Source organism: Rattus norvegicus, chromosome 2 (assembly GCF_021556685.1).
Source record: "Rattus norvegicus strain SHRSP/BbbUtx chromosome 2, alternate assembly SHRSP_T2T, whole genome shotgun sequence".
Classification (NCBI taxonomy): domain Eukaryota; kingdom Metazoa; phylum Chordata; class Mammalia; order Rodentia; family Muridae; genus Rattus; species Rattus norvegicus.
The window spans coordinates 186,878,424-186,904,274 of NC_141535.1; the positions used below are offsets into that span (position 1 = coordinate 186,878,424).

The 25,851-nt window shown below is 45.3% G+C and overlaps 2 long non-coding RNA genes across 4 annotated transcripts; one reads left to right on the plus strand and one right to left on the minus strand.

Annotated features, from left to right (window-relative positions):
- Positions 1-5,504: 5,504 nt before the first annotated feature.
- Positions 5,505-18,029, minus strand: LOC147996438 (uncharacterized). Of its 3 annotated transcripts, none has more exons than XR_015672348.1 (4): positions 17,859-18,029; positions 9,210-9,391; positions 8,537-8,639; positions 5,505-5,814 (listed from the first exon to the last, which is right to left on the minus strand). It is a non-coding gene; the product is annotated as an uncharacterized LOC147996438 (long non-coding RNA). The 3 variants fall into 3 exon arrangements; XR_015672346.1 differs by having other exon boundaries at positions 8,537-8,650; XR_015672347.1 differs by lacking the exons at positions 5,505-5,814; positions 8,537-8,639; positions 9,210-9,391 and adding an exon at positions 16,545-17,334.
- Positions 18,030-18,370: 341 nt separating this feature from the next.
- LOC102549654 (uncharacterized) lies at positions 18,371-19,910 on the plus strand. The gene is made up of 3 exons (XR_015672349.1): positions 18,371-18,642; positions 18,770-18,873; positions 19,300-19,910. It is a non-coding gene; the product is annotated as an uncharacterized LOC102549654 (long non-coding RNA).
- The last annotated feature ends 5,941 nt before the right edge of the window (positions 19,911-25,851 follow it).

Below are 25,851 nucleotides of genomic sequence, written 5' to 3' on the forward strand. Positions count from 1 at the left end.
CACATGGTGGCTCACAACCATCTGTAAAGAGATCCAATGCCCTCTTCTGGTGTATCTGAAGACAGCTACAGTGTACTTATATATAATAAATGAATAAATCTTTAAAAAAAAAAGAACACTATGAAATTGGTAGCTGGAGAGATGGCCCAGGAGTTAAAAGTACTGGCTGCTCTTCCAGAAGACCCTGGTTTGATTCCCAGTGCTGCATGATGACTCAAATTGTCGGTAACTCCAGTTCCAGGATCTCACATGCTCTTCTGGCTTCCTCGAGGGTTAGGCTCACATGTGGTGTGTGCGCACATGTACACACACACACACACACACACACACACACACACACACACACACAGAGAGAGAGAGAGAGAGAGAGAGAGGCAAGACATTCATACACACAAAATAAAAATTAACTAAAAATATTTTTTTTTAAAAAATGCTACAAAATTGGAAACATAGCTATCAAAAGCAAGCAAGAAAAACCCACCACAACAACTCTTAAAATGTCAAATCTGGGGTTTGGTGGTTAAGAGAGGATATGTCTCTCAAAGAGGGCCTGAGCCTGATTCCCAGAACCCACACGAGAGTTGCGATCACTTCTAACTCCAGCTCCAGGAGACCAGAACACTCTGGCCTCTTCAGTTACCTACACTCAACGTGCCCATATGTACTCGTGTACACTCTCACATGTGCACACACGCACGCGTGCGTATGTGCTCGTGTGTGTGCATGCACACACACACAAAATCAAAAATAAATAAAATGTCAATCCTCACAAAAATTAATTTCAAAATTGAGAAGAGCAGAAGAAACAACTTAAATCTAACATATAAATTACTAAAGTCCAAATTGCCTACATAATGGCATGTGGACAGAGTTAAAGAAAGACACAGAGACACAGGGAAGCTCACCCACCCAGGGGAGCAGGCATTACACATTCAGAGGGGATGCTGGGGAAAAGCAAGTACACTCCCAGGCTGCACCAAGGGAAGCGTGTACTCAGGGTTAGTGAGGTGACAGTGCTCACTCCAACGGAGCCCAGTACGGATAGCATTGGTACAACGGCCAGTGAGAAAGCAGATTTTACACCACACACACAGCCTGAGAGGAACTTAGAGATCAACACCCAGAGAGAGGGAGTCCTAAGAGGACCTCACAACCATTCCCAAACATAGGAGGCGTCAGGTATTGCTAATATGGATGAGGCTGACTGTGCGTCTCACAAACAGAGTCAGAGTCATCTCACAAACGCTGGGGCAGATGAAAATGAAGCTGCCAAAGGGGTTGGTCCTTTCGTAGATTCTGTAGGGATCCTTGGAGAGGGAGCTGCTAATACCAGGAGTTCAGACTCTAACCAGAACAGACCGGGACCTCAGAATTCCCTTCTAGCCCTAGACAGCGCTGGCAGGCCCAGGTGTCGGTCAACTGTCCTCAGAGGAAAGGGTTCTTGGGAGCAGATCCAAAAGGAAATGCTCTTGGCAGAATGTCAGGGGTGTTGTCATTGTCGTTGTTGCTGTTGTTGTCTTCGTCATTGTCATCGTCGTCGTCATTGCTGTATCTCTGAGATCTGGGGAATTACTGGTTCAGTCTGTAGCATGGGGCTGTGAGGAAGACCTGGACATGGAGGTTGATTTGATCACAGCCCAGTTCTGACGTCTGCTCTGATGTTTGACTTGAGGCAAATTATTTGACCTCTCTGAGCCTCACTTTCTTCATCCGCACATATCGCTGATTAGCAGTTGGGAGGGGATTAAATGAAATGCCATACTTCACTGATTTTAACATGCTTTTTTTTTTTTTTTTTTTTTTACATTTTAGTAGCTCTAAAATCAAGAGCTCAAACAGTCTAATAGTGAAAGGAGGTCCGGCATAGATGTAATTTTAGTTGGTGGTGGGTTTTCTCCTTTCACAATAGCATGTTTAATAGATCTGTAAACAAACAAAAATCAAAAACCAAACAAACAGACAAAAACCCCCAACGCAATGGTGATGGGTATGGTGGTGCACACCTCTAATCTCAGCACTCGTGAGGTAGAGCTCTGTGAGTTCAAGGCCAGCCTTGTTTGTTTGGTTAGTTCCAAGACAGTGTTACATAGTGAGACCATGTCTCATAGAAAAAAGAAAATCAGTGGCAATTTACATTCAAGGGAAGCTAAACTACCATTCATTAAGCATAGAGACTGGACCCAAAGAGTACTCCGTACAATGCTAATCCCACTTCTGTTTCTCCAGAGCACAAGCCATTGCACAGCCTCTTGAAGGAATGGTGGGTCCTCCAGAGCTCATTGTTGAAACTGGTCTGCAGGTCCCTAATATGGAAATTTGATGAGAAGAATCACACCCATCTAATCTTCCATTTCTGTTCTGCACACATGAGTGTGTATGGTACATGTGATATGTATGTAATATGTATAGGCTTTCTCGGCTCATTTCTCCCGTGGTCACATAAACATTCTGTAATGTTCCAACTGTGCTCTCTCAGTATATTTTGGTCCACATTGAAGCTCATTTGTTGAAGACAAGCCCAAATGTGTTATCTGGTTTTATTTTGGGAAACAGGCTCTGCCTGCCATCACCAACACTGTAGCCCCCCCACCCCATCTTCCCAACCAATCGTCTACCACAGAATGTCTTTGTCAAGCTTAATATCCTTCAGGTCTGACTTCTCTCTCCTGTGCTCAATTCAGGATGCTTCCTTTTGCCACAGAAGCATATAATAAACTGGATGCTGCAAGGAAGCCTCGGTAGGGGAGATTTTTTTTTCTTGACCCGGCTGGCCCTGAACAGAATCATCACAGAGGCTTTTTGTAGTCAGTCACCGTGTTGTAAGTACAGATTTTTCCCCATGTAAGAACATACCTAATCCCTTATAAAATGTTATCGAGCGTTGCCTTGTTGTTACTTTATGCTGGTGAGTTACCTAGGTTAATTGCATATTACATGAATCCACTCCTTAATATCTGCTTTACATTATTTAACTGTCGAAGAGTATACACGAGCTAATCTTGCAGCAGCACCCGAAATTCATTCGCCAGCTCTTTCTGTGCAGTGGCTTGAACCTTTGTATATTCCTACCAGAGGATATAGAGAAGCCAAATTGGGTTTTGGTTTAGCCTGTTAGCTAGCTGGTTAGTCCCGTGTTCACTAAGGGTCCAATATATGCCCATCACTAGGCTGGGCTCTGAGAAAGCTACAGAGATGAAAGTTAGACCTTCAGGGAATTCAGCTTTCAGAGCAGAAGTATGAAACAGAAGCCGTGGTGAGCAGGGGCGCCCTCCAGCGAAGGCACATGACCGATTCATCGGTGGCCCCCATTGCCTCTTTCAATGCACATATGGAAGTCCATGGCACGCCGAGCCACTTCTGCTAGCAAAAGGTTACCCTGGGGCACTTGTCCTCTGTAGGAGGAGTTAAGCTCATCCAGGGTCTATGTTTGCAGACTATCAGCACTAGCTCTTTGCGTTATTACAACACGATTTAATTAAATGTATCTGGAATAATGAAATGTAGATGCAAAGAAGAAACCATGTCTACAACTCTTAAGTATGAGATGGGCCTTTAAGGTGGGGTGCTGAAGGGCTAGCATGGGAAAGTCAGTGGCCGAGAGAGCAGATTGCTCACGCTGAAGAGTAGAGCTGTTCCCAGTAACCCGTTTACAGATTCGCAACCAGCCGAAACTCCAGCACTGGAGGATCTGAGGCCTCTGGCCTGCTGGGACCCTTGCACTCATATATATATATATATATATATATATATATATATATATATATATATATATATATATATATATATATACACATATATATATACATATATATATATGTATTCATGCACACACGCCATCCCCTCCCGATACACATACACAATTAAAAATAACTGGCGTGCTGTCAGTAGTGTGGGAAAGCCAGCTGTAAAACATGCCTACATCTGGAGAAACTTGATTGCTTCTCCATTCTCTTTCAGATATTCCTCTACTTTGAGGACAACAAGGAACAAAGGTTGAGAAAACTTCAATGCTTGGGGCTTACACAGAGTTGAGAGTCGGAGTTCTCCACAGATGCACACCTTTGATCCCAGCACTTGGGAGGTGGATCTCTCTGACTTCGAGGCCAGCCTGGTTTACAGAGTGAGTTCCAGAACTGTCGGGGCTACACAGTGAAACCCTGCCTCGAAAAACTAAAATAAAACCAAACCAAACCAAACAAATGAAAAAACCAGGGTCCCCATCGGAAGTCCTGAAATCTAAAGACAAAGCTTTGGCCCACGGCAGAACCTCAAGGGAAGTTTTAGGGTAAAATAAAAACGTAAGGAATGCGTTCACTGTTTAGTACGATGGTGGTTCTAAGTCACTTGTTTAACTAAAACCACTGACTATTAATTGAATTGGGTTTGAATTATTTGAATTCACTATTGTTGAATTGGGTTTAGGGGCTTCTGCACTAAGTAACATAATACGTTAAGAACTTCAATGCGGGGGTGCCTAGGCCTTTTAAGGAAGGATAAGGCTCAGGTTTGAGGGAAGGGTGAGTCCCGCACTGGGTGCTGAGGAATGACACAGGAGCCTCCAGGAGTCTAAGGAAGGAGCAGTTACTGTTCACCGGGCGAATCGGAGACACATAACCAACAACTTTCTAAACTCTGTAGACGAACTGAGAGGCCAGCAGCATCGGTGTCATCTCTAGTCTGTAGGCTCCCCAGGAGCCTGGGTCGGGGAGGATGCTTCTGAGGATAACGGGCATCTTCTCACTAACCTTCTGAAATCGCCATCTAAGAGCACAAGGAGCAAGATGCTGAGTGAAGGGACTACAGAGTGTGTAAGACCTGGAAGCTAGGAGCCATGCCAGAGCCTGAGACTGGCGAGAAAGCCGCCGCAGCCGCCCCCAACCCCGAGCGGTGGAGCTCATAACCGTTTCCAACCAGATCCTTTAGTTTTTCCAGCAACGCTAGGCACCAGGACGGAAGTTAAGTACAATACTGCAGGCCCTGCAGACGATGGACAGAGAGCAGGAACTGGAATTTAGGCTTCCTGGTGGCGTAAGGCACAGTAGCCTACCATCCCAGGCTGCCTTTCCCAGGGCTGTCCACTTCACAAACCCTGGGCTGTTGGGCTTCCCATTTTTACTCATTGTTAAGACTGTGCTAGGGCAGGATGCTACCGCTAATGGCTAAAATGAAGGTTGGAGATAATCGGGGATTTCAATTATCCTGCCTATCTCCGACCTCCATTACCAAGGATAATCAGGCGCTAGCTCTAGCAATTTTCTGAAACTTTCATTAATTTTAAATAAATTTATACAATGTCATCATCCACCACCCCACCCCACTCCCCTTTACGCAAATTAAAATGTCCTTGTCTTTTTGGTTCCTCATTACAGGCGAGTCCCTTGCGTGTCTCTGAGAGTGTCTGTTGTTTTTCTCTGCATCCTTTACAATTCTGCTCTGTTTTCTTTTGAAGTGAAAGGACCCAGTGCTGAATTCTGATTTTAAGGTGAAGTCATAACATCAATGTATATCATTAAAATGTTTTATTGTAATTACAGAAATAGTCAATGCCAAATTATGTGCACTATATTATTTTCTGCATTCTTCTTTATCCCATTCTCAAAGTTAATACAGCCTATTATCTCTCATTCATTCTTCTGACTGCTGCTGCGCGGCGAGCAGATGTCTCCATTGAGCAATCCACAATGAATCTGAGATCTTTTTCCTGAGCACTTACAAGTGGAGTAATTCAGAGCCCATCAGTGAGTGGAAGCTGCTTCGGTTGTTCCTTCCAGTGAACATTAGCTTGCACTTGTCTACATGAAATTTCAAAGAATCCTAGATATTAAAGATGGAAGGGGTCAGTTAGCTTACCAAGCCTCCCAACTCTGCCTGCAGAAGCAAGCAGAGGAAGCAATTTTATCCCTTCATACTGCTTTGTTGATGCTTATTAATAATAATTACAATAAATGGTCACAGCATGCGATCGCTCTCATCCTAAAATCATTGACGTTTTTGTTTGCTGTTACATTTGCCTATCACTAGGGGGCCTCACTCTCTAGCCCAGGATGGCTTGGTACTTGCTATGTAGCCCAGGTTGGCTTCAAAATCACAGCAATTCCCCTGCCTCAGCGACCGAGTGCGCCTCAGCGTCCGAGTGCGCCTCAGTGTCTGAGTGCGCCTCAGCGTCCGAGTGCTAAGATAGGTAATACAGGAGCTACCATGACCGACTTAAAACGCTTCCTCCTTACAGAGAGGTGACGCACAGATATCCAGGCCATCATGCCCAAAGCCAAGACAACCAAGGCAAAAATTCAATTTGGTTGAGTGCAGTAAGCAATTATGAATAGCCCTTGGTAGTCAAGGCTACCTTTTTGTGGTTCCGTAGTCTCTGGATACATGGAATTAAAATCCTGCTGCGTTTTCTATTGCTGCAATAAACACCCTAACCAAAAGCAACTTGGAGAAGAAAGGGTTCGTACGGCTTCTGCGTCCCAGGTCACACACCATCACTGAGGGAAGTCATGGAAGGAACCTGGAGGCAGAAACTGAAGCAGAAGCCGGGAGGGAACACTGCTTAATGGCTTGCTCCTCATGACTTGAGCATTGTGCTTTCTTATACAACCCAGGATGACCTGAACAGAAGTGGCTCTGCCTGGAATCCTCCCAACATCAATCATTAATCAAGAAAATACCAAACAGATTTGGCCACAGGCAATTCAATGGGGGTATATTCTCAGTTGAGGGTCTTTCTTCCTGAAGCTGTGTCAAGCTGATGGTAAATTAACCAGCACATCAACTCCCTTCTGTACTGGCTATAAGTGATCTGTGGTAATAAATACATGAAGCTGTTATGGCCACTGGAGAGAAACTGGAAGATAACATGAGTATGCTGGCGCTGTAGCCCCTTTACCTCTAAGAACGGAGGAAAATAGCATTTGAGTTGGGTCTTTGGAAGAAGGAAAGAGCTCGTCGACAAAAGTTTGGGGGGAGAAGACTTGAACAGAAGGCACCCAGTCAAGAGCTCTTTCTTGGGTTTCTGTTTTGCAGTGCAGAATTGAATATGCCAGTGAACTGAAACCAAATGCAGCAGATGTCTGTGTGGTGCCTTCCTTGAGCTAGAGTGGGAATGAGCAACTCAATCTGATCAACAACCAGAAGACACAAACCAACAGCCACAAGTATACTTATGGAGACAACATAGGACGTCTCAAATAGGTGTGGCCTTTAAAAAAAGAATCCACCTAGGAAGCGCAAGGCCCTGGGTTCGGTCCCCAGCTCCGAAAAAAAGAACCAAAAAAAAAAAAAAAAGAATCCAGAAAATCTGGTGCTAAATGTAGTGAAAATTGGGAAATTCGAATTACAAATTAAAATCTCTAATCAAAGAACTAAAGATAAATGGGGGTTTGGAGAGATAGCTCAGTGGTTAGGAGCACTTGTTCGTGAAGAAGAACCCAGGCTCACATGGCGGCTTAGTTCCAGCCATATCTCCAGTTTCAGAGAATCCAAAGCTCTCTTCTGATCTCCGAGGGCACTAGGCAGACGCATGGCACTCAGACATACGTGTAAGCAAAACACTCATAATAAATAAACCTTAGAGAGAAGAGGAGGAGCAGGAGGAGCAGAAGGAGGAAGAGGAGAGGAGGAGGAAGTCAGGAAGATGAGGAGGAAGAAGAGGAGAGAGAAAGAGGAAGAAGGGAGGAGGAAGAGGAGGAAGAAGAGGAAGGGGAGGAAGTTAGGAAGAGGAGGAAGAGGGGAGGATGAAGAGTAGGAAGTAAGGAGGAAGAGGAGGAGGAAAAGGAGGAGGAGGAGGGAGAGGAGGAGGAGGAGGAGGAAGCCTGGATCTTCCTAGGCTTTCCTTAGTGTTACCGAGAACATGTAAACACACCATTTGGAGCCCAGGCAGCTGGCCCACAGCTTTGGAGCCCCAACCTTGAAAACACAGACTGGACAATTCCATTTCCTGACTCCAGTAATAGGCATCTACATCAGTGCAGACTGGGAAAATACCAATACTGTCATATGAGTATTAAGAGTGGATATTTTTCCATTTTCCCTCAAAGAACCTCATCTTTGAAAACACTGCATACATGTTATGTGAGTGCTATATTGCGATATAAAGTTATCTTTTTAATACTATTTTAGAAAATCACAAGTGTGAAGAAAAAGGAAATTATAGAAGGCTTCTGGGACTTCTGAAGTTGTCCCTAAAGGACAATTGTAAATGTCACCTCCTGCATGGTGCCTTCCCCGGTCCCTCTACCATGCTCATCACCACCAGGTTAACCTTCCTCTCCCTTGACTGCTGCAGTTCTTGGTCCATTGCTACCTGGTTTAAAATTAGTTGTGGGGTTACCTGTCTCCCTCCACCAGAATGAACGCAGCTTAACGGTAGGGGTTCAGGTGTCATCTTTGATTCCTCACCAAATCATGCTCACTTTTGATTGCCTGAGACAACAGACATCCTTCACACGCTTGTTAAATCGTTTCTTTGGATCTCAGAGAAACATATCTAAATAAGTTTTGATATGTTTAAGTTATTTTTAAAAAATGTCTGTACCTGTTCCAGAAGTCGCCCTCACCTATCCCATCACAGGACTTGGATTCCGTGTGCATTCCAGCTGCGTGTGTACCACAGACCCGCGTTCAGTCCGTACGCACCTCTAGGAGTGAACTGAACTAGCACCATTAGTAAGACCCGAACCCTGACTCCGTGCTATCTAGAACTCTGGAGACTTCTGGAGCCAGACTGCCTGGATTTAAAAGACATAGACCGCAGCTGTGACTATCATTTACTAGTTATGGGACCTTGGACAAGTTACATTTCCAGGATCTCAGCATTCCCAACTATGAGATGGAAATATTAATAACAGCAGCGTATGAAAAAGTTTAGCTTACCTCATTTGGCTCATGACAGATAATTATATACGCTTTCCCTCTTGGGGCTTTTGTTTTTATGGGAGTGGGTGGGGTCCTGGGGGGTCAAACTCTGGGCTTTGTATATGCTAGACAAAAGTACTATTCCTAGGCTACATCCCTGGCAACCTTGTTATTGTTTTCTCATTCATAAAGTAGAAACACAAGTCTCTCAGGGCTGCTCCAAGGAGTCAATGATGTAACAAGTGAAATTTTCCTCAGCATATTATCTCATCAGCATTTCCTTCCTTTCTGTGTATTAAAGTAATTGCTACAATCAAACGAGGACCTTTAATGCCAGGTAATATCTTACTTACCTTAAAGATACGGTCCCGTCTAATTTAATTCATATTATAAGGTATTGAAATAATTAGTATTGTCTGTATTTGACAGGGGAGTAGAGTGAGTTGGAGAGAGATTAAACAGTCCATGGCTGTATCACCGGTCCAGTTCAGGTTGTTCAGATAAAAAGGATCAAGAATAGACGTGCGCGGGAAGCCTAGGGGAAAACACACAGGGAGAACGTCCAGGCCCAAACTCCCTATGGAGTTTAATATTTCTCTTTGTCTCCCTGGTCTTCAATTCCAGGGTTATGCTTGCTTTGTAAGCTAGCCTCTGGGATCTGTGTCAACATATGTTCATGCTCAGCAATTGCTTACTCTGGTTGTTTAACAAGTGTACAACATGATACATAAGAGCTAACTCTAACTCTCTTTCGTCTCCCCTGTTTCTTTCTCGGTTATGGGTTTGCTATCTGCCCCATGGCTTTCTTATCACAGTTATACTAATTATCACCGATGAAACATTTTAATTTTTAATAACCTGGTTGTTCTTAACTTAGACGCTCATAATGGGCTTATATTAGATATGTCAAACATGTTGCCCTTCCACAGTTCCTACCAAAAAAGCCTCCCTGCTCACATCAAACAGAAACAGCTCTGTTCCTCCCTCCTCTATATACCATGGTAGAACGTTGAACTCTTAAACAACTACATCCACAGTCAGCCAAGAATCATAGGTGTGACAAAGAAAAGATAAAAGGGACTAACCGGATTCTCAGGAATGTGAGCTAAGAAGAAAGGTCTCTGAGAAAATAAAGCAGTCATCAGGAAAAGTATAACTGAAAGATTATGAACCAGAAGTCACGGAAAGGGCCTGGCAGAAGCTGGACATGGGAGTGTGGGCAAGTCTAAGAAACAACAGTTAGGCATCAGCAAAAAAAGAAAAAAGCTATAAAATTAAAAGGTGCTCCCATAATAAAGCAAAAAGCCTTAGGTCACAGGGAACCGAAGGAGACAGGAGCAGCAGGGAGATGCCGAGATTGTCATGTTGCTGTCCTTAGAGCTGGCACAGTCCTGGACAGGCATCCAGTTCTGATGCCCTTGGCTGTGGGCACCCTCACTATAAATGCCCCTTTGCTTGAGGAAACTTGAGTGTGTTGGTTCTTTGCCCTGGGTGGGGGCGGGAAGTTCTGCACTAACACCTATGTTTAGAAAATTAAGGCATAAATTGCTTTTTTATTTCTGATTGTTCAGATGTCCGGAGTCCAGGCCTTGCTGTTGTCTGACTGTGTAGAATTTCTCAGGAAACATCTCTTTAGCTACTGCCTAAAAATCAGTAAATGACCCCAAAACGGGTTAGGAAAGGGTAACCATCAACTGAGTGTCTTTTTTTGACATAAAATATAAACTCTTGGGGCTGGAGAGATGGCTCAGCAGTTAAGAGCACTGACTGCTCTTCCAGAGGACCTGAGTTCAATTCCCAGCAACCACATGGTGGCTCACAACCATCTGTAATGAGTTCTGATGCTCTCCTCTGACCTGCAGGTGTACATGCAGGTAGAGTACTCATATAACTAAGGAGAGAAATCTTTCTTAAGAAGTTATTTGGAAGCTGTGGGTTTTCCCCTTTTCGTGTGTCCGTGATGCATGTGTGCGTGCGCCTATGTGTGAGGGTGCGCTTGCGCTTGCCCATGTGGATGCGTGTGGAGGCTGGAGGTGGCTGTCAAGTGTCTTCCTTTACTACTCTCCACCTTTTCTTTTTCTTGAGGCAGGGTCTCTCGGAGAACCCGGATTTTGGGTTTTGTTGAGTCAGCGAACCAAGGAGCGCTGCCTGTCTCCACAAGCTCCACCCCTCCCCTCCACACCCCAGTCCAGTGCTGCAGTTACAAACACGCCACAAGGTCTGGCTTTCTACACGGGTGCCCGGGATCTGACCTCGGGTCCTCAGCTCTTCCTGCTTTCAAGGCAAGCACTTTACCCACTGCTCTGTCTCCCCAGTGCCGGTAAGAAGCTATTTCTAATGAAAATTGTTTGTTCAACTACATTGATTTACTCCCTTTTCTGTTTCACCCTGCCCTAGGCGTTAAGGTACAAAGACTAAATAAACACTCATCACGACCCTCGAGGATACAACAGACTAACGGAGGAGGCAGATGAAGCCAGTGCAGGATGCCTAGGTACATGCTCACCCGAGATGGTCCAGAAGGGGTGTGGTAGTTTGGGTCTAGGGATCTAGTTTCAAAAAGACAAAGCAGAGACAGTGTAGACTGAGGGATCCTGGGCCCTGACATGCGAGTTCAAGTCCTGATTTTTTAGACTATGCTGCCTTGGATTCTTGGGCGCTTGTGTACTTCCCTCCAGTAAACCACCAAACCTCCACGGCGAGAGCAAACATGCCCCTGACCATTCACTCAGCCAGTCCCTTGTCCGCCCTTCCCTCGTCCACAGATCCCCAGTACCAGTTCTCCGCTAGCTGTACCCGCCAATGCCTAAAACAAAATCAAGTGTGCCTAGATGACAGGATAGCGGCATCAGACCGCAGGATTTCCTTCTTAGCTGGTGGGGGCGTGGCTCCTTCCAAAGGCCACTCATGGCAGTTTGGGTTCTGTATTTGTTATTTTCCGGGGGGGGGGGGGGGGGAGGAGTCATTTTGGGTTTTTTTGTGGACTTATAAAAGCTTTCCAAAACTTTAGACTTCAAGGTATTTTTAATCATCGAGTGACGTAAAAACACTCGGTAACTACTTGGATTATGGTGGATGAACTGAGCGGCAGTGCTGCATTGAGATATTACCCTGCTGGCATCCATCGACAACTAAATATTCCACACATGTCTGCCGAGTACAATCACACCGCTACAACGCTTGCTGATAAATCCATCCCAGCTTCTCTACCTCTGAAGTCACTAGTATATTTCTATTACTATGTACATTTTAGGGTGATTAGGAAATAAACAAGAGACCCACTGTTAGGAATTTTTAATAACCCGGAATAAAAGAATAAGTAAAAGATAATTATGCACGCTCCTCAAATCCCCTTTTGGAGTTAGAAAGTAATTATATCTTAGACACTATATATTTCTTCAGATAAAAAAAATTTTTGAGACCAATTAAAAGAGTTGCTGGTTTACTAACTGTCAACACAGGCTTGAGATGGTCTCCCCTGCTACAGCAAGATGATATTCTTAAAACATGATAGGAGAATTTATTCTGGGGTTCTAAAAATTGCATTAAGAGCTATCATGGGGGCTGGAGGGATAGCTCAATGGTTAAGGGCACTGACTATTCTTCCAGAGATCCTGATTTCAATTCCCAGCAACCACATGGTGGCTTACAACCAGCTACAGCATGCTCATATAAATAAATAAATCTTTTTCCTTTTTAAAAAGAGCTATCATGCAAAAAATTAAATTATATCTTTCAAAGGTTTGTCCAACTCTAAATGGTTCTTGAGATGACTGATGGAGGGGACATAATGAATGGAAAGAAGGTTCATTCTCTAGCCTCTCTGTCTGGATATGTCACCATTCAGTCTGTTACTCACACCCTAAGCTGGGCATATAGACTATACAGGCACACACACAATCTGCAACTTACTTAGCAAAAGGTTCTTCTTCCACAAGAACTTTCGTGAGTTGCATATGATAAAGACTGTCACTAGGCCTGCTGTCCCCCAGCACGCAATGAATAGGACACGTAGGACATGAACGGTCAGTACTCCAGTTGCTTAAACGAGTCCTTTGCACCCTCAAAACAGTATGTGGCCGCAATGCAAAAAGGAACCGCGTGGTTGCCATGAGAGAGCATGTGAGCACAGTGAAGCTACGAGATGCACCCAGTGCCCATCCATTTTAAATTCATACTTATTATACAGGAAGACGTGCATTCAAAACAGCTTATTCTTTTGAAAATGGTTCTTTAGTCTCTTGCACATGTGCCTGCATGCTGACTGGCAAATTCTCTTGCAATCCATAAATTAAAATTCCACTCTTTCCTAACATGCTTTCACTTCGAAATGTCAATATAGTTTGTATGGATGCATATGTGTATACATTTATTCTATATATCCACAAAGCCCACTGTATTTATTTGGCAGCCGCAGCTCTTAAATTGGTCGTCATGTAGATGGCTAGACTGTCACGTTAGTCTATTCACAGAATCACAAAAACAACTGACTAGAAAAGCTGAAGGGATCCATAAAGATGACTTAGACCAAATCCTTCAGTCCAATGAGAATCCAGAGTGGAGAACAAGGATTCTGTCAAACTCAAGCCAAAAGCTGGTATAAAGTCCTTTATAGAGAACCTGTCACCATTAAGTCAGAACTAGGAACCCCTTTCTCTGATTAACTAACTAAAACTATTGTTAAAAATCCCTAGAATTTTGTTTTCGGTTTAAATATAAAATATAAAATAAAAAGGCAGGGGGTGGGATGCCCAAACCAAGGCTCTTTCTGTCACCACAAGAGCCTTCGATCTGAATTGTGTGACCCTCACTTCTCTTTCCCATCTACTGAGGAGATGCTCTAACACAGTGGTTCTCAGTCTTCCTACTCTGGGTCCCTTTAATACCGTTCCCCATGTTGTGGTGACCCCCAACCATAAACTTACCTTGTTGCTACTTTGTAACTGTAATTTTGCTACTGTTATGAATTGCAACATACACATCTGCTTTCATACACATCTGTTTTCAGATGGTCTTTGAAGACCCCTGTGAGGCCGTCATTTGACCGGCCCCCTCAAAGGGTCACAACTCAAACTGCTGTCCTAACAGACCATTTAATTGGTTAGCCATCTCACCCCGGGCTTGCCTTGCCCCTCCTTGGATGACTCACAGAACCTTACTCAAATGTAACCTGAGGAGAGCAATCAAGAGTTGCTACAGTAGAGGACTAAGCACTGGTCTTAGTTTGCATTAAGGTGCCAAAGCTTAAAAGAAATGAAGTCTCCACTTTATATCTTTTCTTTATGTCTCTTGTGGGGAGAACTCCACCAATTTCGTTCTGTACAATTACATGCAAACACATCATTTGTAACTAATGAGTTAAGGGAGTGCCTTGCACTGGTGTTGGTTTTGCCTGTAGTGGGACTAGAAGCACTTATACAAGTGTCTGTACACGGAACATTTAAAAACATCCTAACAGCCTTCATTTTTACGTCTCTTAGACATAAGATTGACCTCTATTACCTGCTCTCTGGTTGTCGGTTAAATCTTCCTTCTACCCAGATCCTCATTTTAATCATCCGACTCCCTTACCCTCTTTGGGCGACTCTCTCTAATGCCAACTCGAGCTGCCTCCCTAACAGGTTCCGTTTCACTCAGTGACACGTCTAGGGGAGTGTGTCCGAAGTGATCAAAGACATTGAATCGAGTGCGCCCTGCTGAGAGAGAAGGCCTAAGCCACGGGTTCCAAAGGCAGACGTGACAAGCTTCTGGTTTAGGTTGTTGCCACAACGTGGGCTTGAGCACGTCACTGGGTAACAACACCGGGTACATTGAAATGACTCTCATTTTGCCTGTGACGTGACTTAACTACACAATGTGTGTGGGCTCCTGGAATGTAGGCACCGAACCTGTGACTTATGTGAATGTGGGGGGCATGTCCGTCTTCTCTCTAAACCGTTAAGTTAATCTTCAAAAGGAAGATGAAGCAGGTTGACGACGCTGAAGACAGCATTACCTGGGTACTACAGAAAGGCACATGAAGAAGACACTGGGATGAGCGCTAAGTGACTCTTTAGAAGTGACTGGCGGCATGGGTGTGTGTTCTCTCCAGGGCAGACTAAAGAGGAAGTACGGTGTACTTCTGACATCACCAAACCAGTAAGAGTTTAATAACCTGACCCCAAATGGGATTGGCTGAACTGGTTTTTGGTAAGATTTTGCCTTATAGTTAGAGAGTAGGCTATGCTGGGAGGGGTGGGGAAGACCATTTTATTGCAATATTGTCTTTGGAATTCCAAAACGACAACGATAATGGTGGAATTTCCTGCACCTAAGTCTTTAGCATTAGCCCAGGAACCATGGGAGAAGTAAAGGGAAACTCCCTGACCAGACCTCCAACACCCATTAGGCCTTAGGGAGAGACTACAGCGAATGCTAATCACTTAGGTAATGACTATTATATCGGCCACCTCACAACAAGTGTGAGGGAAGGGTTAACAGATGTTATTGTGTCTCTGGGTGTATACAGGGTGCAGAGGTTAGGGTGGGCATTTTCTTCAGCCACTGGGGTTGTTGGGCTCAGTGAGATTGGAACAGGGGACCTCAATCACGTAGACAGAAATGACAGTTTAGAAGGCTGATAACTTCTACAGCTTTATGCTGCATTGTGATGCCTACGTTCCGTTTAGTATGCACTCCCGGTGTTGGAACCACTGGTTCGTGTGATTCTGTGGCTCCTGTGGATCATACCATCAAGAAGACATCGCCTGGGAATGGGCATCTTACATTTTTCCTACATCCTCAAAAAGCCGTACCCTGATGCAAATCAACGGGGCAACCGTCGCCTCCTGTGCTTGTGTCCTGTTGTGACATGAACCTGGCTCAGGGTGCTGGCTGAACCCAGAGCATTGAGTGGATCAGGGAAAGGTGCCTACGCACAGGGGAGCAGGAGCGAGCAGTGATGACACTGGAGTGGCCGCGTGACAACCTTCATAGGGCTTGGGACCCTTGTGCTTCAGTCAGCTTCACCAAGCACCCCCATCTAAAAACATGACACGTAACCTTTCGCCTCCCTTCTAGTTCTGAAATGCTAACGTTTGAAAAAAGATATCTGGACCCAGAAGCTTGCCAAAGACGAATTACAGGGAGCACTTCAGCCTTCGCGGCAGATGACGATTAAGTCTGAAGATGTAAGACATTAAAATAGAATAAAGAAGTTCTGGGACCTTCATACCAGATGGAGGCCCCTAATGCCTTTCTCTCCTCCTCTCCCACACCCAGCATCTAGGTTTCCAGGCCTCTATGGGAAGAGCACAAATACTCTGAGCCAGGGATGGCTCTTTGCTCGCATCTTGGGCTATCACAGACCATCTGAAACATTTGAGTTAGGTTAGAAGGGGTCACAGCCCCACGCAGATCTCCACAGGTTTTTTTTTTGAACAAACAGTAAGACAGAGTCACAGAGAACCTAAAACCAGGCAATCAGAACCCATAGGGAATTTCAAGAGGGCTAGAACCATGTAAAGGCAGAAGAAATTCACAATTCAAAACCATAAGCAGACATTTTTTCCTCTCCCAAACAACCATGTGTAAGATTGATATTAGATACTGACTTCAGCCTCCCTTCCTCCCGGTTCTTGAGACGCCACTTTAAAAAAGCAAAAGGTTTTATCCACAAAACCGCCAGAGAATAAACAGCCGTCACATTCTTACCCCTCCACACTGATATTTACTCTCTGATAAATGGCAATTGTAAATAAATCTCATTTAATCTCCAAAAGCCACAATAAAAATCTTTAACCTCCAAGGTAGTTTACAAATGTGCACGCACACCCTGCCAGCGCCAGAAAACACAAGGTCTTGAATAAAAGGCCTTTAACAGGAGGCGCGTTTTCCCGGTGAGAATCTTATATTGACCTTTAAATACATATATATGTATGATGAAGGAGGAGGAAAGGGAAACCCAACCCCTCCCACTCCATTCTCTCTACAAATCGGCCAATAAATCTAAGGAAAAGACACAAGAGAAAAGGACAGAAGCCAACAGGTGGAAAGGGGGTTTTTGTTTCATTAGAAATGGTCAGACACTTGATCTGTGCTCGCCGGTCTGTTTGTCTCCCGGTGTCTTTAATGACGGTTTTATCGTCATGACGGCGATAATCAGGAATAATGGTCACACTTCTACTTTGTGATTCCACAGCATTGCCAGCCAGAAGATTTCGCCACACAGTTACATGGAGTGGGCTGCTCTGTTTGGCTTCACCCCTGGGAGACGTGCGGCATCCCCAGTCGGCTCTCCCGCTTTCACAGATTGGGTAAACTGAGGCCCGGAGCACCCAACAACTCCTTTATAGTATCTCGGAGCAGAGAATTCCCCGAAACTGGAAAAGTTTGTGGATGTCTCGGGGCAGTCCTCTCGCTCACCCTTCTGGCCGGCCATGCCGCTCTCTTCCTGCGAGTCTGGTCTGGGTGATCAGGACTGGGGGTACCTCCCCTTCACTACGAGACAAGCCAGGGCAGTGTGTGGGAGGTCTACACACACACCCAGACCCACAGGCATACTCGCACACACAAAGCGCCATGCGATCTCTGCAGTCACTGAGTACAGCTCTAGGCAGCCTCGCTCAGCCTGCGAAAGCACAGCGCGGAGCTCCCAAGGCCTCTTTGGGCTCCGGGCTGGGGCTTCTCTGAAATAGGGCTCTGCCCTTCTCTTCCTCTCCTCCAGGCTTCTCTCCCTCTCTCTTTTTTTCCCTCCCACCCTCCACCCTCCCATCCTCCTCCCACCCCTCTCCTTCCACCCCTTCTCCCCCCACCAACCCAGAGGCACAGATCGTGTTACTGGGGTTCCCTGGAAAGAGGGGCCATCCCCAGCCCTAAGCGTCTGGCAAAGACTTCAGGGGCACAGCAGCAGCTCCAATCGCAGGACCCAAGCGCTCCTCCTGAGCAGCGCAGGAATGAGACCCCCACTTCCAAGCACTGGCGAGCAAGCTTGCCACAGAAGAAGGAATTGTTAGAGTGCTTACCTTTTTCATGAGCAGAGATTCTGGAGAATCATTGCAGAAACTGGAGGGAAGTGAACGAAGACAAAAAAGACCCTTTTCCAGCAATCCCTGGCCTCCTGGTATCAAGACACCAGGACAACATCAAAGCAACTTAGGGGGAACACTTTAGGGGCCTATTGTCTGCTCTGGTCTGATCTGTTTTTCTTCTGTCTCCCCCTCTTGCTGCGGTGACACTTGGTACGGCCCAGGCATTCATGCCAAGTAGCTTTCACACATGGAAGCTTGTCTCAAGCAATTGCTGACAAGCCACAAACAAGACATTCTCCCTCCCTTCTCCGCACCCCCCTCACTTCCCCCCTCCACCTTTCCTCCTTCCCTCTTGTCTCCCCTCCTCCTTTCTTCTGAATGCAAACTAAAACTCTCCAGTGACAGGCAGGCTTGCAGGCTTGGCCTAGCTGCGCACGCAGACACACACACACACACACACACACACACACACACACACTCACGCGCACTCACGCGCACTCACACTCACACTCGCTTACTCGCACGCCAGCAGCTCGGCTAGTTGCTACTGCACTGGTGGAGTTAAGAGACAGGAAAAGGCTCAGGCTGAGTTGGGGGCAGGGAGAGAAAGAGGGAGAGTAAGATCCGAAGGAGCAGTGTCCTAGCAAAATGGCAGTAGAGAGGTGAGCCCTTTGGAAAGCCAGCAGTGGCCACACACACGTGTGCACACATACAGACTCAGAGGCAATCTGAGCTCAGAATGAGTGGAATAAATGACCCAGAAGGGAAAAAAGCCAAGGTCCGTGAGCTTGGAGTTGGGGGAGCAGGGGATGCGGTGGGTGGACCCAGGGCTAATGTTTGTGTGGATCGAGTTAGGTTATATATATAAATTTTTTTTTCTATTTCTTCCCTGTTGTTCCCTGAAGGATCTAGTCGTCGTTCACCATGTTACAGAGCATAAATCCAAGCCACTGATTTAAAAAAAGAAAAAGAAAGAAAGAAACGTGGACATTTGGGAGTCAACCTAACTGTAGGTTCAACTTATGCCTAGATTTTTTTTTAAGTGAAGCACCCCACCCCCGGTCCTAGAGAGCAATAGCGAGGAGGAGCGTAGTAAGTAGTATAAACTCGGAGAGCTGTGAAGTGAGGCTGAAGTTACTGTTTGCCAGGCTGCTGGAATTTATGGAAGGTGGGCATGAGCTGGAGGGGGAGGGGGAGTCTGGGTGAGCTGTTTTCTAGGAATGAAGGGGAGTGAGGTAGGATAATGAACGGGCTAGAAGCAAGCAGGAATGTGATTGGTGTGGAGGGAGGCGGTGGGGGGGGAGAGAGAGAGAGAGAGAGAGAGAGAGAGAGAGAGAGAGAGAGGGAGAGAGGGAGAGAGAGAGAGAGAGAGAGAGAGAGAGAGAGAGAGAGAGAGAGAGAGAGGGGCAGGCTGAGACTGCTTTTTTTTTAAAAGGGAAAAAAATGGAAGTCCAGACACTGAACCATGAAGACGAGGAGTGCATGAGATGGCAGAGGAAGGCACAAACTGTGAGCAGGGGACCCACAGAGGACGCAAGAATCTTGAAGCTTTGTAGACAGCACGGACCCAGGACAGCTGGTGGAGAGTGGGAAGGGGATTACAACAACTCTTGCAAGCCTTGCTGTCTCACAGAGCTAGGCCTCCATGGCTGTCCTGGTGAACCACGGCTCAGCCTGAGCTCTGTTTTTGCGTGAAGGTCACTTGGACCCCTTCTCCAGAATCTTCTTCTCCAAGGTGGAAGTTGTGTGGACACAAATGACTACTCTCCTGACAGGCACACAGTAAGAAATAAAGAATGACTTTTCTTTCACAGGCTTCAACCTCACTGCATGGCTTGTCACTGGCTGAAACAATGACAAAGACATTGTGCCCTGCTCCTTCTCCCCTTAGCTTGGTCCCTACTACTAGTTCTGGGAGCTGTGTACTTGGATTCCAATTTACAACCACGATAGTGAGAGGAATAATGATTACCTTCATGTTTCTCAACATTTGCCCAAGCATTTATATCATGAAGTAATTTTCATTAAGACGAACCATTTTCACTTACGGATAGATTTCTTTGTTTTGTTTGAGACGCTATCTTACTATGTAGCTCTAGTTAGGCTGTAACTCACTCTGTATGGAGACAAGGCTCGGCTCAAACTCAAAGAGATCCACCTGCCTTGCCTTCTGTGTATTGGTACTACCATGCCAGAAAATACACACTACATGTGCATTTACACACACACACACACACACACACACACACACACACACACACACACACACACCGCATGGCACAGATGGAACTGGGAAGATGGCTCAGTGGTTAAGAACCCTGGCTGCCCCTCCAGAGGATCCAGATTCTTATTCCCAGCACCCACATGGTGGCTCATAACTGTCTGTAACTCCAGTTCTAGGGGACCTGGTGCCCTCTTGTGGACTCTTTGGGTACATGCATCCATATTCATAACTCACCACACATTATTTTTTACATATTTATGTATATATCCACATATGCGTAATATTCGTATACTCCATACAAATTACTGTTACACATTATTTTAAAATGATAAAAATAAGTACATTTTAAAATGAGGCTCAAAGAGAGTGCGTGGAGCCTGAGACTACAGAGTACAGCAGAAGTAGAACTAAAACCGAGCCCTACGTGACTCCAAGTCCCAGCACTCCCTGCTTCACTGTGCTCTCCCACTGGAGGAGCCCACAGTGTCCAGGGCACCTCATATCAGGCACACCAGTGTCCCTGGCTGCCAAGCAAGTGTGCTGGTTTCTTCCTGGACTATGGCTTTAGGTGTTTTAATCCAGGGGAGCTTCTAACTTCTCCCTAACAGGCTCCTGAGTCACCCTGTGCCTCTGAGTGGCGGTGACTCACTCACAGCACACAATAAGGCCTCCTGGACAGTAATTGCATAAAGGGTCACCATAACCTTCAGTGACCAGTCACAGACTGCCTAGCAATGGAGAAAGGCACTGGGGACCACGAAAGCTGTCTATTTTTAAACAACAACAAAAAATGTTGCTTCGACATTCATTTAAAAAGTAAAAGAACCTGCAAAAGTGATAATAACAATAATAACACACACGCACACACACGTGTGCACACATATGCACACACATGCATACAATCTAGATGCATGCACACACATGCATACTATATAAACACATGCACAAACACATACATGTGTAATACATACACATAAAGCACATACGCATGTAAACACATATGTACACATGTACAGACATATATGCACATGATACATACACACATGTGCATACATAATACATAGGATCACATACATATACACAAGTTCACATATATACACACATAGGTATATATACACAGACATATATGCACGCAAAAGGGATGGACTCTCAGTGCTTGTTTTCTGGATGAAGATGTTGAATGTTCCTAGTTGGATTTCACAGCATCTCTGAATGCTAAGTACTGTACAAAAGCAAAGGCTTTGGGTAGGAGAAAAGGACATTAGTGCTCTTGTGCCTGGTCAGTTGTTCTACTTAGCTTACAGCTCACTTCTTCCAAAAGTGCCTCTGCCTAATGGGTGTTTGCTACTTTATTGTGCAGTCACCGGAGAGGATTCCCACCAATCACACATTCATTTGCATAGAAAAACAGTCTTTTTAACATGCAAATACCTGTGAAGAAAGTAAAGTAAGTCAGCCATTCATACTCTAGTGTGAATTATTTCGTTACTCTACTTTGCTACAAATAGCTAGTTTGTATCATCTGGCCATTCAGATTAGAGGAACAAGGACAGAAGCAGGCAAAAAACGTGGGAGCTTAGAAGCCTCTGTTGTAAGCTAGGTCTGATGTGGAGGCTGCTCAAAATAACAGAAAGATGATGAATATTCTTAAGATGGAGCAAATTTTGAGGGGCTATGGGAAGCAAAGACAAGCTTTTGTTTGACACAAAGGAAGACTGAAAAGGAAAGAGGGAGAGGAAGAGAGAGAGAGAGAGAGAGAGAGAGAGAGAGAGAGAGAGAGAGAGAGAGACCTTGGAACTTGTTCTGTAAAGCTGGTACCCTGACCTTGAACTTGTGATCACCCTAGTTCCACCTCCCAAGTCCCTGTAGTTGAACCCTGTGCCTGGTGCAGACTCAGTAAGCTTCACTCAGCCCTAACAGCCTTGGCTAACAGGAAGAGGAACCCCTGCTTTATCTTTCTCCATTTGGTTTCCTGTTTTTACATCTGGTACAAAGGATGGGTTCCTCTGGGATCCCTGTGGGACTCAAGTCCCACTCAAAACATGGGGAAATCCTCAGATTTCCAAACATGCAAAATTATAAATTAATCAAAAAAGTCCATTTATAACATGACATCTACCTACCTGCACATATATTTAACTGTGGAAAGAATGTGGGTGTCAGGGGCTGGGGATTTAGCTCAGTGGTAGAGCGATTACCTAGGAAGCGCAAGGCCCTGGGTTCGGTCCCCAGCTCCGAAAAAAAGAACCAAAAAAAAAAAAAAAAGAATGTGGGTATCAGACAAATGGGGCGTCTCATTCTTCAACATCACTGGAATTAGAATTGTCTGACAAAAAGGAGAGAGACTCAAGCAGAAAATCAAGAAAAAGAAAAGTTTCCAGATTTGCCAAGCTAAGGAAACAATTCAGAGGCAGATAGGACTAGAATTCACCTAAGGATATAGCCACGTCTCATAATAATATATAGGATGTATTATACAGACACACACACACACACACAGCACACACACACACAGCACACACACACACACAGCACACAGCACACACACACACAGCACACACACACACAGCTCACAGCACACACACACAGCACACAGCACACAGCACACACACACATACACACAGCACACAGCACACAGCACACACACAGCACACAGCACACAGCACACACACACACAGAGCACACAGCACACAGCACACACACAGCACACAGCACACAGCACACAGCACACACACACACACACACAGCTCGCCGATTGAAAGTTGAAGATGGTTGGTACATTCTAGGACTAAAAGAGAATTTACAAACCAAACGACCCAGGCTACATTTTTAATTTTTTATTTAGTACGATTGTGTGCCTGTTGGTATACATGTGTGCATGTGATGTGCATACAGGGCTATGCATGTCCTAGCACATGTGTGGAAGCTAGACAACTTTGTGGAATTGGTCCTCTCCTTCAACCTTTAAGTGGGTTTGGGGGACAGAACTCAGGTTTCCAGGCTTGGGTGGCATGCGCCTTTACCCATTGAACCATCTCCCCGGCCTGGTTTCAGTTTGTGTATCTGTGTTTTTCACTTCCCTAAGCCAGTTTCTAGTGGTCGACTGTGCAAATGAGCTTGATGAATGGTAAAGTGCTGGATAAACGCTAGTGGGCAATGGAAATAAGACTACTTCGTGAGGCCCAGCATGGCGGCACAGCTCATCCCAGCACTGAGAGGGAGAGGCAGGTGGATGCCTGTGAGTGTGAGGCCAACCTGGTCTACACGGTGAGACCCTGTCTCAAAAGAGAACACTATGTAGTGGGGATAATTGTGTGCAGACACACTCTTGGGGTGTACCTTCCCTTTCCATCCCTACGACTCTTCTTGCTTGTAAGTAAAGTACAACCAACAGGGCTGCAGTCCAGTGCTTTGTCTCTGAAACCTGGGGTCTGTGATTTTGGACTAACTGCCCAACCAATTGAGCTTTGAGTTTTTCATTTGTGAAATGAAGATATTAATAGCGCCTTCCTTATGGGATTATTTTAAGGATGAAATGAGATCTGAATACATCTGGCAGATTTAGCTCAGTGCCCAGTGCACACAGAGCAATCTGCAAATGTTGGATGTTATCTGTGCTTAGCCCAAGGTCACACACTTCATAAATACAAGGGACTCATACTTGGCTCTGTTTGACCCCAAACCCCTGATCTTTACTGCTATTTTATCTTGTCTATGTTGCCATAGACGTCTGTGACCTCAGGCAATCGAAGAGATCTTAGCTCCTCCCTTGAATTTTAGTCCGCAAGTGTAAACATTCAAGGAGGATATTTTCTAGGCCAAGTGTCTTAGAAGAAAGAAGCCAGACTTCTCTGTGCAGCCTTGGCTGTTTGGCTGTTCTCAAATTTGCTAGGTAGATCGGGCTGGTCTCTAACTCAGAGATCCATCTGCCTCTGCCTCCCAAGTGCTGGGATTGAAAGTGTGTGTGACCACCGCCTAGCTCAAACTCATGTTTCTTAGGCCTTGCAAGTGACTGCTTTTGTCTTCTCTTAGTTAAGTTATACATCACTAAAGAGCACCACAAGTGGATGGACATGCTGGTGTGTATGGGAGAAAACGGAAGAAGAACCAGGTGTTTGGGAAGCCAAGCTACATTGTGCCTCATCCAGACAGTTAAGAGGTAGAGAGCCATCATTTATACAGGCAAATAAAAAAGTAAATGTTCACTGGGAGGTGGTGCTCGAGCGAGAGGAGGCAGGTAAAAATATCTCCTTCTGCATAAAGGAACACAGCTTCTCCATTCTTTATCAATTGCAAAGATTCCGAACAGCCTCACAGAGGGTAGACTGAGTAAGGAATTGTGCCGGCCAACAGATTCAATGCCCAAGAGATTGATACGTCATTTTTTTTCCTAAGCAGTTTTTTATCTTGCTGTCTTTCTGACCAACTAGGTTCTGGATAACTCAAATTCCTACCAAAGATCTATAGAAGGCTTTCAAAAGTCCTGATAAAACTTAAAGGACAGAGAGATTTCATGAGGTTGATTCATGCGGTAATGCTATCTGGACAGACTAACTAGTAGTAACTTGGAGTTTGCAAATTTCATCGTATGATAGGTATACTTTCATACACACAGTCCTCCACCGAGGAAGACCAGTCTTGATGGAACATTGTGGAGGAGTCCAAACATGAAACTCTTCCTTAACACATTATTATAACCAAGGTAAATGTCATTTTGTTCTTTTCCTTCTCCTGTGAAGGGAAGTGTGGAAAACCCCGGGACAGGCTTACGATATTAACCGAGGTAATCCCACTCTAGATCTCACCACCTTCACTCTGGCCTGGGTCTCTAGTGTTCTTACCTGGAAGCTGCCTCTGTGTAGCTCACAGCTCAGCAGAGCAGAAAGGCATGGCATAGCTATCAGGGGGGAGCAACCGGTTTTGGTAAACAAAGCAACTTCCCCAAGGGACCAGATAGGAGGAGGCACAATAAACTCCAGCAGTTCCTGGAGGCAGCCAGAAAAAAGAGACTACCTTTCTTAGTTCATCTTGGCCCTGAACATGAGCTTCCAGCAGCTCTAAATGGGCAAAGGGATTGAGGTATGACCTGGGCCCCTGAGGGCTCTCAGGGCTGTTTGGAGAACAGCTACCCAGGTCACTGACTACAACTAACAGCTGCTAAGTGGTCTGTCAAAAGTTCAACCTCAAGTCATTCTGAGAGAGATGGTACTTCTCGGAGGATTTCTGACCAGCCTGGTTCAAGGGTTCATGTTGTTCTGCCCTACACAGTGGCAGGGAGATAAAAGCTCCCAAAATATTCTAGCTGTATTCCTAGTTCCTCAAGACCTGAGGGTGTTTGACCTCAGGACACCCAAAATGGAAATCATGCAATTATCTCTGTGAAACACAATTTAATAAGGGTAGAAAAGGGACTGAAGCCAGGAAAAGGAAATTTATCTTTTATATCACATCTTTTGCCCAGCCTTGAGATGTGTATCTTTCACATAAAGATGAAAGATACATTAAAAGTTGAACCAAAGGCAATGCTCTGAATTGAGTTAGGCTGATGCTCCTCACTGCCTCGTATTCAAAATCATTATGTCCAGGCTGCTGCCAGGGACGACCTAGAGTAAGGCAGTGACTTAGTTCTGAGGGAGTGTCCTGGGGAGAGGGGAAGAGAGAAGAGGAGGGGAAGGGAAGGGGATGGAGGAGAGAGAGAGAGAGAGAGAGAGAGAGAGAGAGAGAGAGAGAGAGAGAGATTCCTTTATATAGTCTTCCTTCCTC